The sequence below is a fragment of the Schistocerca gregaria genome, chromosome 2 (genome assembly GCF_023897955.1).
Source record: "Schistocerca gregaria isolate iqSchGreg1 chromosome 2, iqSchGreg1.2, whole genome shotgun sequence".
Classification (NCBI taxonomy): Eukaryota; Metazoa; Arthropoda; class Insecta; order Orthoptera; family Acrididae; genus Schistocerca; species Schistocerca gregaria.
This window is the reverse complement of record NC_064921.1, coordinates 318,025,404-318,039,663: the sequence shown is the minus strand read 5'-3', so window position 1 is coordinate 318,039,663 and position 14,260 is coordinate 318,025,404. Positions and strand designations below refer to the sequence as shown.

Here is a 14,260-nt window from a genome sequence, read left to right as displayed (position 1 = left end):
TTCTTTATTTACGAGAGATCTGAACAGAAAACATCTATTTTGTGGAAGAACCATATTGTACCTTCACACACAAATCTTAAAGTACATCAGGCATCAGAATTTACTGTACAGTGTCAAAAAGACAAGAAGACAATGTAAGTTACTTCGTTCTAATATTTCGTGTAACCATCGATTGGGCCTAAGTGCTCGCACGGAATCTTCCACAATTGCTCAATACAACTTTCTTGATATAACAGCTGTCAGCATATTACAGTACTCGGTAATTTATTACATTTCAGGTATTCGTGTACGTTCTATTACATTCTGTAATACAATATTTCAGAACTTCTCTCTTACTGACTGACCTGTTTGTTGTGTACGTTTCACTTCTGCACTAGGCTACACACCAGACCAATGCCATCACAAACGACTTCGGAGCACTTACATTTATTTCTTCTGCAGAGTGAAGATTTCATTCTGGCATCACCCCGCAGGATGTGGCTAAGCCTTGTCTCCGCAGTATCATTTCTTCCAGGAGTGTTAGTACTGCAACATTCGCAGGAGAGCTTCTGTGAAGCTTTCGGAAGGTAGGAAACGCGGTAGTGGAGGTAGTAAGACTATGAAGACGTGTCGTGAATCGTGCTGGGTAGCTCACTCGGTGGAGCACTTGCTGCGAAAGGCAAAGGTTCAGAGTTAGTCTCCCTCCGGCACACAGTTTTAATCTGCCAGGAAGTTTCATATCAGCGAACACTCCGCTGCAGAGTAAAAGTTTCATTCTGGGACTTACATTTATATTCGATCTTAAGAAATGTCTCTGTTTCAGAAATGCTTGTTCTTGCTACTGACAGTGTGCATTTTATATCCGTTCTATCTCGGCCTTCGTCACTTAGTTTCCTGCTCAGATAACAACTCTTTTCCTTATATGAATTCCTCAGCATAATTTGATGTCTATCTGAATTCTTCTTGTGTTGATGCAAAAAAAGTGTGTGAAATAGTATGGAACTTAACTTCTAAGGTTATCAGTCCCTAAGTTACACACTACTTAACCTAAATTATCCTAAGGAGAAACACACACAACCATGCCCGAGGGAGCACTCGAACCTCCGCCGGGACCAGTATCGTATTCCGTAAGTGCAGCGCCTTAGAGCGCTCTTCTAATACCCGTTTGATGCAGAAAATTAAGGAAGTCCTGTAATACTTGTGGTTAGTTATCTGGCTGGCAAAGACGTCTTTAATCAACTGTGGTTTTCTCCTTAAGTATCAATTAATGTTTTCTGTCAAATGCTACTTTTAAAATTCCTAGAGGATATCATCACACGAACTTCCAAGAATGTATCCCTACACATCAACAGCAAGACGAATGGAGCGAACGAGTTAGATAATTAAAATATTTCTATAAGTGCATTGGAGTCACAGAATACACTCCCACGCACGTGTGCCGCCACATGACATACTTGATCAACGGAAACAGCAACGGAGGCAGACCGCCGGTTTAGACAGTACGTGAACCTGCCAATCAGAAAACTGATCTCCAGTCAAAGAAACCAAATAACAGCCGTGGGAAGGAGCTGCTAACTTGCAGCTTCCACTGTGAACGACGGAATAAAAGTTTGTTGCTGAACTCTCACCACAAGCAAAGTCTTGGCGCACGCTACCCTGATAAATTATCGGTCAAAAGATGAAATTTAAGTGTTAGTATCAACCTGTAAAACAAAAAGGGTGAGGAGAGAGAGAGAGAGAGAGAGAGAGAGAGAGAGAGAGAGAGAGAGAGGGGGGGGGGGGGGGGGGAGGGGAGGGAGGGAGGGGGCAGAGAAATTGAGTGGTGAGTGAGAGACATAGTTCAGAAAAAATGTTAAGACAGCCTTCGTAGAAGTTGTAGAAACAGATGGAGGTTAGGCATCACAAGAATTTTCTTTCTTCTTATTTTCTTTAGCTGTGTATTGGTGCCAAGTACACAAACGTCCAAGTTGGTAGGATGGTGATGTGGACCTATAGAGTACCTTTCGTCGACAATGAAACATGATTAGCTTCTTAACATCTGTTGGTTCAGACTTACAGTTCAGTGTCTTCTTGTCAGCCTTGGCTGACACCTCGTGCCAGGGACACAGTGAAATTCCGCTGATTCCTGTTACTGGCTCAGTTTGGTTGGTCTCCGAGGCAACTACTCCAGCAGTTTGGGCAGAAATCTCGAGGACTGCTGTCTGCCAGTCTGCAGGCGAAACCGTTGCGTTCCTGAGTGTTTAGAGCATCCTCAGTCCTACTCTGGAAGGTGTCGACGCACCACGATGACCAGTTGGGTTGTACTGCCACTGGACAGGAAGCCCTGGTACCCAGACATTCCTGCCGTGACTGGGGATCAGTGACAATGAGATTAGTGCAAAAAGCACCATTAGATGTGTCTGAAGATCCTCAGTCTCCGCATCAGTGATGTGGTAACTAGCGACCAACATGAAGTCCCACAAGTGGATGGTCGTGGGAATGGCAAGCGGATGTTCACGAGATGTCCTGGAACATTTAAAACATGGATGTCACTACACCATAATAATCACTGAATCGAGTGCTATCAGCATGAATCCGGTCGATCCTAATGACCAACTCAACTCGGAGAATTGGGGTATTTATGGAGAGTGGTTTGAGGCAGTGATGTGAGACTGGTCATTGAAACTGATAGTGGCCTGCTTCTCTGCCAGCTGCCAGCTGCCAGCAGTTCCACTGTGTTGGGTTAACAATTTGTTACAGGCTCTTAACTGCACTGCCAGAGCTCCAAAACGTGTTCTTGTGTCCAAAGCAATGTTTGTTGCTTTATGTTACAAGAGCTGACGAATACATATCTATCACTCTTTCTCAATTGACATTTTGCTGAATAGGTAACTTTGGTTTGATGATTGGTGCTGATGTTGTGATGTGTGCTCACTATGTGACCAACTTAGAGTGTTTATTGTTAATTTTTGCTGCACAGCTCCGTCACCACCTCTGTCTGGTGTCATCTGGGGCTAGTGTCAGCTTCAGAGAGTAGGGGAGGGCAAGGAGGGGAGGGCACATTTATAAAAAACTCAAGCTATTTACAAGATGCACCAAATCTACAATTTTGAAGATAGGGCAATGAAATATTGTGTCATGATTTACATGAAATTAACACATTTATTGTTAAGTCCCTTTGATTATATGTAATTACCTTTCCACTGTGAAATTTAAAAAACATTATTTTCTAAGTATATGAACCTTTTTCTCAGAAACTATTAAAGAGATTTCTACAAAACTTATTCTGTTTAACCTCGTTGCATAAACACTATGTGATCAAAAGTATTCGGACTCAGGCTGAAAACGATTTAAAAGTTCGTGGCGCCCTCCATCGGTAATGTTGGAATTCAGAATGGTGTTGGCCCACCCTTAGCCTAGATGACAGCTCAGCTCCTACTCTCGTAAGCGTATGTTCAATTAGATCCTAGAAGGTCTCTTGGCGAATGGCACCCCATTCTTCATGGAGTGCTGCACTGAGGAGAGGTATCGAAGTCGGTCGGTGAGGCCTGGCACAAAGTCGGCGTTCCAAAACATCCCAAAGGTGTTCTATAGGATTCAGGTGAGGACTCTCTGCAGGCCAGTCTATTACAGGGATGTTATTGTCGTGTAATGACTCCGCCACTGGCAGCACGTTATGAATAAGTGCTCGATTGTGTTGAAAGATGCAGTTGCCATCCCAAAATTGCTCTTCAGCAGTGGAAAGCAAGAAGGTGCTAAAACATCATTGTAGGCCTGTGCTGTTCTAGTGCCACGCCAAACAACAAGCGGTGCAAGCCCCCTCCATGAAAAACGCTACCACCAAATAACACCACCGCTTCCGAATTTTACTGTTGGCACTACACACACTAGCAGATGACTTTCACCGGGCATTGTCGTACCTACACCCTGCCATGGCATCGCCACATTACTGTGATTCGTCATTCCACACAACGTTTTTTCCACTGTTCAATCATGCAATGTTTACGCTCCTTACACCAAGCGAGGCATCGTTTATTTACCAGCGTGATGTGTGGCTTATTGAGCAGCCGCTCGACCATGTAATCCAAGTTTTCTCACTTGTCGCCTAACTGTCATAGTACTTGCAGCGGATCCTGATGCAGTTTGGAATTCCTGTGTGATGGTTTGGATAGATGTCTGCCTATTACACATTACGACACTCTTCAACTGTAGGCGGTCTCTGTCAGTACAGACAAGGTCAGCTCGTACGTTTTTGTGCTGTGGGTGTCCCTTCTCGTTTCCACTTGACTATCACATCGGAAACAGTGGACCTAGGGATGTTTAGGGGTATGGAAATCTCATGTACAGACGTATGACACAAGTGACACCCAGTCACTTAACCACATTCGCAGACCGTGAGTTCTGACGAGCACCCCATTTTGCTCTCTCACGATGTCTAATGACTACTGAGGTCGTTGACATGGAATACCTCGCAGTATGTGGCAGCACAATGCACCTAATATGAAAAACCTGTGTTTTTGAGGGTGTTCGGATACTTTCGATCACATGGTGCATTAAGCTTCTCTCATGAGGTTTCTTGAACGTACGACTATGAGATTTATCATACTTTTTAATATGATTCAGCAATGTTAATATAATTTTGTAAATATAAAATAAAATTCATGCAAAATTCGGAGCACTTCGCCCCATATCTCACCTTTTTTTTTTATCATCAGTCTACTGACTGGTTTGATGCGGCCCGCCACAAATTCCTTTCCTGTGCTAACCTCTTCATCTCACAGTAGCACTTGCAACCTACGTCCTCAATTATTTGCTTGACGTATTCCAATCTCTGTCTTCCTCTACAGTTTTTCCCCTCTACAGCTCCCTCTAGTACCATGGAAGTCATTCCCTCATGTCTTAGCAGATGTCCTATCATCCTGTCCCTTCTCCTTGTCAGTGTTTTCCACATATTCCTTTCCTCTCCGATTCTGCGTAGAACCTCTTCATTCCTTACCTTATCAGTCCAATTAATTTTCAACATTCGTCTATAGCGCCACATCTCAAATGCTTCGATTCTCTTCTGTTCCAGTTTTCCCACAGTCCATGTTTCACTACCATACAATGCTGTACTCCAGACGTACATCCTCAGAAATTTCTTCCTCAAATTAAGGCCGGTATTTGATATTAGTAGACTCCTGTTGGCCAGAAATGCCTTTTTTGCCATAGAGAGTCTTCTTTTGATGTCCTCCTTGCTCCGTTCGTCATTGGTTATTTTACTGCCTAGGTAGCAGAATTCCTTAACTTCATTGACTTCGTGACCATCAATCCTGATGTTAAGTTTCTCGGTGTTCTCATTTCTACTATTTCTCATTACCTTCGTCTTTCTCCGATTTACTCTCAAACCATACTGTGTACTCATTAGACTGTTCATTCCGTTCAGCAGATAATTTAATTCTTCTTCACTTCCACTCAGGATAGCAATGTCATCAGCGAATCGTATCATTGATATCCTTTCACCTTGTATTTTAATTCCACTCCTAAACCTTTCTTTTATTTCCATCATTGCTTCCTCCATGTACCGATTGAAGAGTAGGGGCGAAAGGCTACAGCCTTGTCTTACACCCTTCTTAATACGAGCACTTCGTTCTTGATCGTCCACTCTTATTATTCCCTCTTGGTTGTTGTACATATTGTATATGACCCGTCTCTCCCTATAGCTTACCCCTACTTTTTTCAGAATCTCGAACAGCTTGCACCAATTTATATTGCCGAACGCTTTTTCCAGGTCGACAAATCCTATGAACGTGTCTTGATTTTTCTTTAGCCTTGCTTCCATTATTAGCCGTAACGTCAGAATTGCCTCTCTCGTGCCTTTACTTTTCCTAAAGCCAAACTGATCGTCACCTAGCGCATTCTCAATTTTCTGTTCCATTCTTCTGTATATTATTCTTGTAAGCAGCTTCGATGCATGAGCTGTTAAGCTGATTGTGCGATAATTTTCGCACTTGTCAGCTCTTGCCGTCTTCGGAATTGTGTGGATGATGCTTTTCCGAAAGTCAGATGGTATGTCGCCAGACTCATATATTCTACACACCAACGTGAATAGTCATTTTGTTGCCACTTCCCCCAATGATTTTAGAAATTCTGATGGAATGTTATCTATTCCTTCTGCCTTATTTGACCGTAAGTCCTCCAAAGCTCTTTTAAATTCCGATTCTAATACTGGATCCCCTATCTCTTCTAAATCGACTCCTGTTTCTTCTTCTATCACATCAGACAAATCTTCACCCTCATAGAGGCTTTCAATGTATTCTTTCCACCTATCTGCTCTCTCCTCTGCATTTAACAGTGGAATCCCCGTTGCACTCTTAATGTCACAACCGTTGCTTTTAATGTCATCAAAGGTTATTTTGACTTTCCTGTATGCTGAGTCTGTCCTTCCGACAATCATATCTTTTTCGATGTCTTCACATTTTTCCTACAGCCATTTCGTCTTAGCTTCCCTGCACTTCCTATTTATTTTATTCCTCAGCGACTTGTATTTCTGTATTCCTAATTTTCCGGGATCATGTTTGCACTTCCTTCTTTCATCAATCAACTGAAGTATTTCTTCTGTTACTCATGGTTTCTTCGCAGCTACCTTCTTTGTACCTATGTTTTCCTTCCCAACATCTGTGATGCCCTTTTGAGAGATGTCCATTCCTCATCAACTGTAATGCCTACTGCTTTATTCCTTGTTGCTGTATCTATAACGTTAGAAAACTTCAAACGTATCTCACCTTACACATACAATTTCAGAATTGACTATTGAGACGACATATATTGGGTTTATAGAAATACGTGTAAGAAATTTTATGATTCTAGAGTTCACAGAGTGTGAGAAAAAAGTACGTAAACTTTAAAAAATATCATTTTCAGAAATATAGTTTGAAGTTCAATCTAACGTTTTTTTTCTTATGTCAGCTCATCAGAAGGCCCCTCTTTCCCGTCAAGGCTTCTCATCTTGTTTCTTGTTTTCTGCCCTCTTCCCTTACCAGGTCTTCAACTGACTTGTCAGTTGCAGGCAGGCGCTGTAAATATATTTTTCTCAACATGCCTTGAATGAAATTCTTACCTTAAAGCCCATCCTCTGTAATTCCTTCATCTTCACTACGTTCCTTTCATTAAATACCATAAGTGCAGCAAAGTTCCAATTCAAACAAACGTTGCAGATGAAAACGTGGTTTTAGGACGTCGTTTCCATGTTACTGAATTAAGAGACTTACTTGAATTCCGGGCGTTGCCACTAACACACATTTGTAGAAGATGATGAGCGCCCAGAAACCTGTAAGTGGGTTTGACAATATTCAGGATCCGATTTGGGAGCCTCTCTTTGCTAATGTTGGGGTTGTTATCCCTGTGAGCCTGTAAACGTTGAAGGGTTGGTTCAAAAACAGAGCGTGGCAGAATGATTGCGCCACACATTTAATTATTTTTCAGGCACTTAGGATGTGATTTAATCACTGGAAGTTTGGGAACTTCGTGTTCATGAGTTCTACTGAAAAATAAAAAATAAATTGGGAGTTGACATTTTAGGTCAATTTCTTTATCGTCTCCTTGCCCCCCTTTAGAAAAATTTAATTGCTTCCTCTTTTCTAGTCTGGGGAATAACAGTTGTAAAGGAGTCCTTATCACAGTTCGCTGTAATAAATGAGTGAATAAGTCTTAAAGTATTTCATCCACCTCGTAAAAATCGGAAAGCGAGAGATATAATTGCTAAAGTGAAACTCCCATTACATGGTTCGTCGCACACAAGCATCTGTCCCTCTCTACCTCTCAAAAGTCACCGCAGCTATCTACTGCCGCTATAAAATAGTTTTGATTATCGATAAATTTCCCCTAACAAAAGAATGGGTTCAACGCCAGAACGTATCAGCACTGCGTCAGGAGATTTCACACCGTGTAGTTATGAGTTATCGTAAACCGGATCATAAAACAATAAGGGTTTCATGAAACCATTACTGATAGTAGTTATGGGTGATTTGATCCTGCTATAGCAGCCAGTAAACTGGCTATAACAGCACAAACATATACAGTAACAGTGGCAATTCGCTACGGAACTATTCCTTTGCTTTACGTATCCGTTATGTATTTGTAATGTGAGGGAACTCGTGAATACCACCACTGAATAGTGTCATAAAATCACAAATGCGACTTATTTTACCTTCATTTTTGTATTTCGACTTTTATAATATTTCTGAATGCCATAATATATTTTCGTTCAAGAACGTATGCTTCGTAGAGAGTGAGTGAGAGTTTCTGAGAGTGAGAGAGACAGAGAAAGCGGAGTGCCTCCATCAAAGGTAACGCAGAAATTCTGGCGGATCAGTGTATTTTCTCCCTCGAATCCAAGGTTGGTGGGTGGGAAATTATCCTTTACCAAGAATTTCCTTCCAATAGCCAGCAACTCACTGATTCATGTCCGTCATCTCATATTGTTGGTTATTATCTTTTTTACATCGATTCTGTCCCCACACTTCTCTAGGCGTTTTTAAATTAGCAATCGCATAGTGAATGATCTGACACACTCTTCCTCCATTTCTTGTCATTTTCTGTTACAACGTCGCTGTTTTTTATGATCTTCTCAACATCTTTTGTGCATACCATACAGTACCACGCGAAAAATGATACATTTACTTATCGATGTTAATATAGTCTCAAACGTTAATAGGCTGATGCATCTGATAAAAGCTTTCTTCGTTTTGTTTTCTATTGATAGCTTATGGTCCTCTTTCGCGGAAGGGACTGGAAGAAATTTGTGACACTATTAACAGGTACTTGACGTGTGAAAGTATGTAGTGTAATATTCGTCGCCACAACAGAGGAAATGAATTTCTTTCTTGTAGTCCCACGAAGAAAAAGTTGAAGGCACGGCCTGACAAAAATGAAGGCGCAGGATTAGAGTTCGACGCAACTTAGGTACGAGAAAGGCCGGGTCGTGAGTCATGAGCACTATTACCGCGGCCTCGCAGTTTTGTGACGAGCGAACAAAAGTGTTGAAGAGCATGAGATAGGAGGAAGAATAAGAGTGAAGTACGACGGGGTTAGAACAAGTAGAGGTAGAAGAAGCAAGGGAAGGATTCGTCGACACAAAAATGGTGTGGGGGTGGAGACGTACCAATGCAAATTAAGAGGAGATTGGGACTGAACTGCGTTGAGCAAGAGCACCGTAAGGCCTACACCTATTTCGCAGATGCTTGACTCTTGTGTTTTGCTAGCAGAGGGCCTTCGGGCCATGTTTTGTTAAACGCTTTGAACCGTGTCAGAAAAAAAAACGAATAAACAGCTAGACAGCGGTGAGTAATAAACCAACAAAAGGTAATGGGTATATCAACAGGAGGGATTGGGGCACAAAAGTATCAGTTACTCCACTGGACGGTTAAAGAGTCGAACACTTTGACAAGAAGCAAAAATTGGAGATTCTGCATAAGAGGACTATCCTAGCCAGTTAAGTAACATTCTTAAAAGTCAACGTAATCGTGCAAAGATAGTCATGTAAAGCAATGAAGAAGTGAGTACACCAATAAATGTCAAGAAGGGTCTAAGACACTGCTATAGTATGTCATCTTTACTGTTTAATATTTATATTGACAACACCGTATCGAGCGAATGGATGATCAATACGGTTTTCAAATAGAATATGAGAACGCTAAGCCATTTATTTACGGATCAAGTAAATTTTTGAATAACAGAAGATGAGCTGAAGATCCAGGTACACAGACATGCCCAAATTGCCGATAGACACAATTTTAAGGTCTCCACAAGCAGAACCAAAGTAATGGTATTCGGAGAAAACATAAGAACTAAGATCGTCATTGACGAAAAAATAATGGAGCAAAATAGTCTCTTTAAGTATCTAGTCTGTGATATATAATGGAAGCGTTGAAGTTAAGAGAAAGCTGCGTTAGTGTAGACTAGTACGTGGAATAATAAGAAGAGCGGTAAGGAATAAAGTTCGTAAAGAGACTTCGATGAAGTTTTATAGAGCAATGGCAGTTCCTAGTTTAATGTGTGGTAGGGAAGTATGGGTGATGAGGAAAAAATAACAATAAGGACAAATACCAGCAGCAGCAGAAATGAGAGTTTTTAATATCAGTGAAAGGATGTACGGGACAGGACAGAATAAGGAATGAATATGTTCGTCAGGACCCAAACATATTTGCTGTGAATGGAAGGTAACCGACTACAGGAAAATGAGGAAATGTAGTGGACATGATGGCGGAAAATCGATTACCGAGACTACCCAGTCTGGAAGGAAAGGAAAGAAGAGATTAGATCTCACACAGAGGCTTGTCAACAGTTTATTTTTCCCGTACAACATTCGCGACTAGAACAAGAAAGGTGATGTACAGAGTTAGTTACCTGCCAGCAGTAATTACAGTGTGAACCAAAATTCGCTCATTTATACGTCAGAGCGTGATCTCTTGATAACAACATAATAAGTATCTTGCAAAACTTGTGTTCGTGCATATTTTCATCAAAAAAAGGCAATTTGGTGAGCACACATACTCCATAACTGAGTTGCGCTGCTAATGCATTTAGCAGAGTTATGTATTAGACTACCAGAGTTCATAGTCCGATTATGGGTCCTGGTGTACTTTTATTTTCTAATTTTACGATAATTATCTAGGCTGAAGCAATGAATTAAAGTTTGTACCCACCCCAGCATTTGAACCCATGTCTCCTGTTTACTAGGCAGATGTGGTAACTGCTCCACGACACTGGCACTGCGGCTACCACAGCTATACGAATTACTCTGGCGTGCCTCCCTCTCAGACACAGATTCCAGTCAGTTCCTCTGCCCATTGCCCTTCTAAAGTCAATGTTTCATGAGCATCAAGTGTGCAAGTTTAGTGTATCACCTAGACGTGAAGTACAGGCAGGATTAACCCCATTTAACTTACTGCTTAGGTGCTTTTCCATTGTTGGAGAGCGTGTGCAATACTGATGTGAGCTTAGAAGGGGAATAGCATTGAGCTGGGGTGTGAATTGGAATTTGTATTGCGGAAGTAGATTCACTAGGGTTATCCATGCAGCTGTGATAACCGCAGCACCAGCGCAACAGTTAGCGCATGTGCCTAGTAAGTAGGAGACCTGAGTTCAGATTGCAGCACTGGTAGAAATTTTAATTTTGTTCAAATGTGTGTGAAATCTTATGGGACTTAACTTCTAAGGTCATCAGTCCCTAAGCTTACACACTACTTAACCTAAATTATCCTGAGGACAAACACACACACCCATGCCCGAGGGAGGACTCGAACCTCCGCCGGGACCGCACAGTCCATGACTGTAGCTACAAATTTTAATTCATGGCTTCAGCCTGATTCACTATCATAGATCAATTTGAGACTTAATATGTCTCAGGAACATCGCCTGTATATGATTTCTGATTTTAGACTTTAAAATGTTTTCATTTTGATTGTTAATTTTCATGCGCCAGTTACATCAAGTGTCACACAACACACGTGCAGTTACTTACTGCAAACACAGAAACGATAATACAGTCATTTCTCTTACTCCACTTGTAAAGACGTATTTTGGCTTCAAACGTATACTATATTCTCTTACATGTACTTTGTCGTTCCATGCTTTTCAGTCCATCGTCACGAGTGTTTCCCCTTTTCTTCGGTTCCCCATCTTTCTCACAAAGAAACTCAGATCCTCTACTTATTGGCCTATCCTATCTGTTTCGCAGGCATTTTCATTGCAGTCAGGGAATTCGGTATTCTCAGATCTACGTTGTCAAAAGTGTACTGAGGAGACCCCGTTTCATACAGTTGCTGACGGCCTTCACTTAACGACCGACAGCAGCGGCGTTTGCATTGAGCCGTCAGTGCTAAAAGACAGCTAACACTCCGTGAAATAACCGCAGAAATCGAAGTAAGACGTACGACGAACGTATCCACAAGGACAGTTTGGCGAAATTTGACGTTAATGGGCTATGGCAGCAGACGAGTGCCTTTGCTAACACCAAGACATCTCCTACAGCCCCTCTCCTGGGCTCCTGGCCATATCGGTTGGCTCCTAGACTACTGGAAAACCGTCACACCAGCCCAGATTTCAGTTGGGAAGAGCTGATGCTAGGATTCGAGTGCGGTGTAGACCCCACGAAACTGTGGACCCAAGTGTTGTATAGGGCACTGTGCAAGTTAGTGGTGGTTGCATAATGGTGTGGGCTGTGTTTGCATGGAATGGGCTGCGTCCTCTGGCCCAACTAAATCAATCATTGACTGTAAATGGGTATGTTCGGCTAGTTAGAGACTATTTGCTACAATTCATGGACTTCACGTTCAGAAACAATGATGTCATGCCACTAGGCCACACTTGTTCGCGATTAGTTTGAAGAACATTCTGCACAACTTGAGCGAATGATGGGGCCACCCACAGCACCCGACATGCATCCCAACGAACAATTATGGGACATGATAGAGAGCTCAATCCGTTCATGTCATCCCACATCTGCAACACTTTCGCTGTTATAGATGGCAATAAAAGCAGCTTGGTTAAATATTTATGCAGGGAACTTCCAACAACTTTTTGAGTCCAAGCCTCGTTTAATTGCTCCCCTACGCCGGGAAAAAAGTCCTATGACTTTCATCACATCAGTGTACTACAGCAGTATTTGGCAGATCAGTATCAGAAAAAAAATGAAAATTCGTCCAGAATCAGAATTGAAATCACGAACATGAGTACTCTAACGTCAAATGACACCTACTGTACTAACTGACCAGCACAGCTCTACAATATCGAATGAAGGTACTCGTTGTACATGTGACTGCAGTGTTACCAAACTGCTTTTCTCTGCCGTCCGTTCTCCGTCAAACTATGACAGACATTTTTTGTTCTGTTCGTAAGCAAGGAATATCTCTGTTGCATCCAGGTGAGCAAATTTTTGGCTCAGTATATTTAGATAGGACATTATTATTATTACTACTACTAATACAGCACCTTTATTTGGGGACAGTTTCCTCAGTAGCTCCTTTTTTTAACATCAATGAAAATAATTTGCCCTGGAATTTAGCGATAAATTTTCACACTGAAATCATTGCTACTGTAATTATTATTTTGAAAAGTACAAGAAGCCTTATGTTCTAAATGGTTACATTCGTCTGGACTGTTAGGGTATAACTGGTTTCTTAGCATTAAGTTTCATTTCACTGCATAACATCAACTACGCTTAGCCAAAATAGGTAAGATATGGGATTGGTAAGCAGGGCACATCAGCTGCTGGAGTGGAATGCTGATACCATTTGAAAATACCAAAATTTATTTTCACCATGTTAATTAGAACAGAGTACTGGTAACAACACAATAATTAATTAGCATTTGCAAATTGCAGTTAACTACACCGATTATTCAGTTGTATAAAAGCAATGAGAATAATTCAAAAAATCTTAAAACAGCCTTATGGCCCCAGCTTTAAAGTAATAAAAATTACTTTATACAAATATAACTTTAACGTAACTGCAGATCTGATCTCACAAGTTGTGAATCTAAGTCAATTGTCAGGAGTCGTGAATATGAAAAATAACAATTTGTAAAAGCTATTAGGTTTCAAAAGTACTCAAATAGCAAGACCTCATGAATACGTGAATTAACTATTATGGAAAACATTCGACAATATAGTGTTATGATAGCCTGAAAGATCTACACAGCAATCAGCGCATTCTCGACGTTTGGCGTTCACATCGGCCGTCCGTCTGAATTCTGTGCTCGAGAGCTCAAGTGACAACAGGCAGGAGGGACTGCACATACCAATAACGGCTTCTAGAACACACAAACCCAATATTAATACATAGTTCACTAAAATAATAAAACCAACAGCCAAGCACTGACTAGCGCCATATGCAGGACGAGATGTTAAACGCTACAGTGTAACAACCGCAGTTTCTATTGAAGCAATAGTTCATTAAACAGTCTCTAATGTCGTGATATTTCACTTGATAAATTTATAAATCACAACTAGCTCAAGATGTTAATGGCCAGACAATCCTCACACCTTAAATACCAAAGCAACGTTTGACAGCGCAAAATTGTTACTATTATAGTTGCCAACAAAGATGAAGTTGCAGTTTCAATTTAAATTAGCGGCTTAAGTTTTACACAGAGAATAAACTTTGATTCATAAAACTGACCACTTAACATATTAACAATAATAACAAAAAATAAATCGCCGAATATCGGCCACACTTGTAATTCAAAATAAATGCAACGGAATCAGGGCACAGCCCAGTTACATGGACTTTTAATACCAAGTATCCCGGACCCACGTCCAAGTGGT

General features: G+C 41.2%; 1 protein-coding gene and 1 long non-coding RNA gene across 17 annotated transcripts in view; one reads left to right on the top strand and one right to left on the bottom strand.

Moving 5' to 3' along the window:
- The window catches only part of LOC126336946 (sodium bicarbonate cotransporter 3), a 1,595,930-nt gene that overhangs the window by 935,670 nt on the left and 646,000 nt on the right, over window positions 1-14,260 (top strand). The gene's annotated exons all lie outside the window — the stretch shown is intronic.
- The window catches only part of LOC126336952 (uncharacterized), a 367,007-nt gene continuing 365,992 nt past the window's right edge, over window positions 13,246-14,260 (bottom strand). The window contains exon 3 of the long non-coding RNA XR_007565024.1: window positions 13,246-13,746. This is a non-coding gene — a long non-coding RNA (uncharacterized LOC126336952). The remainder of the gene's footprint in view (window positions 13,747-14,260) is intronic.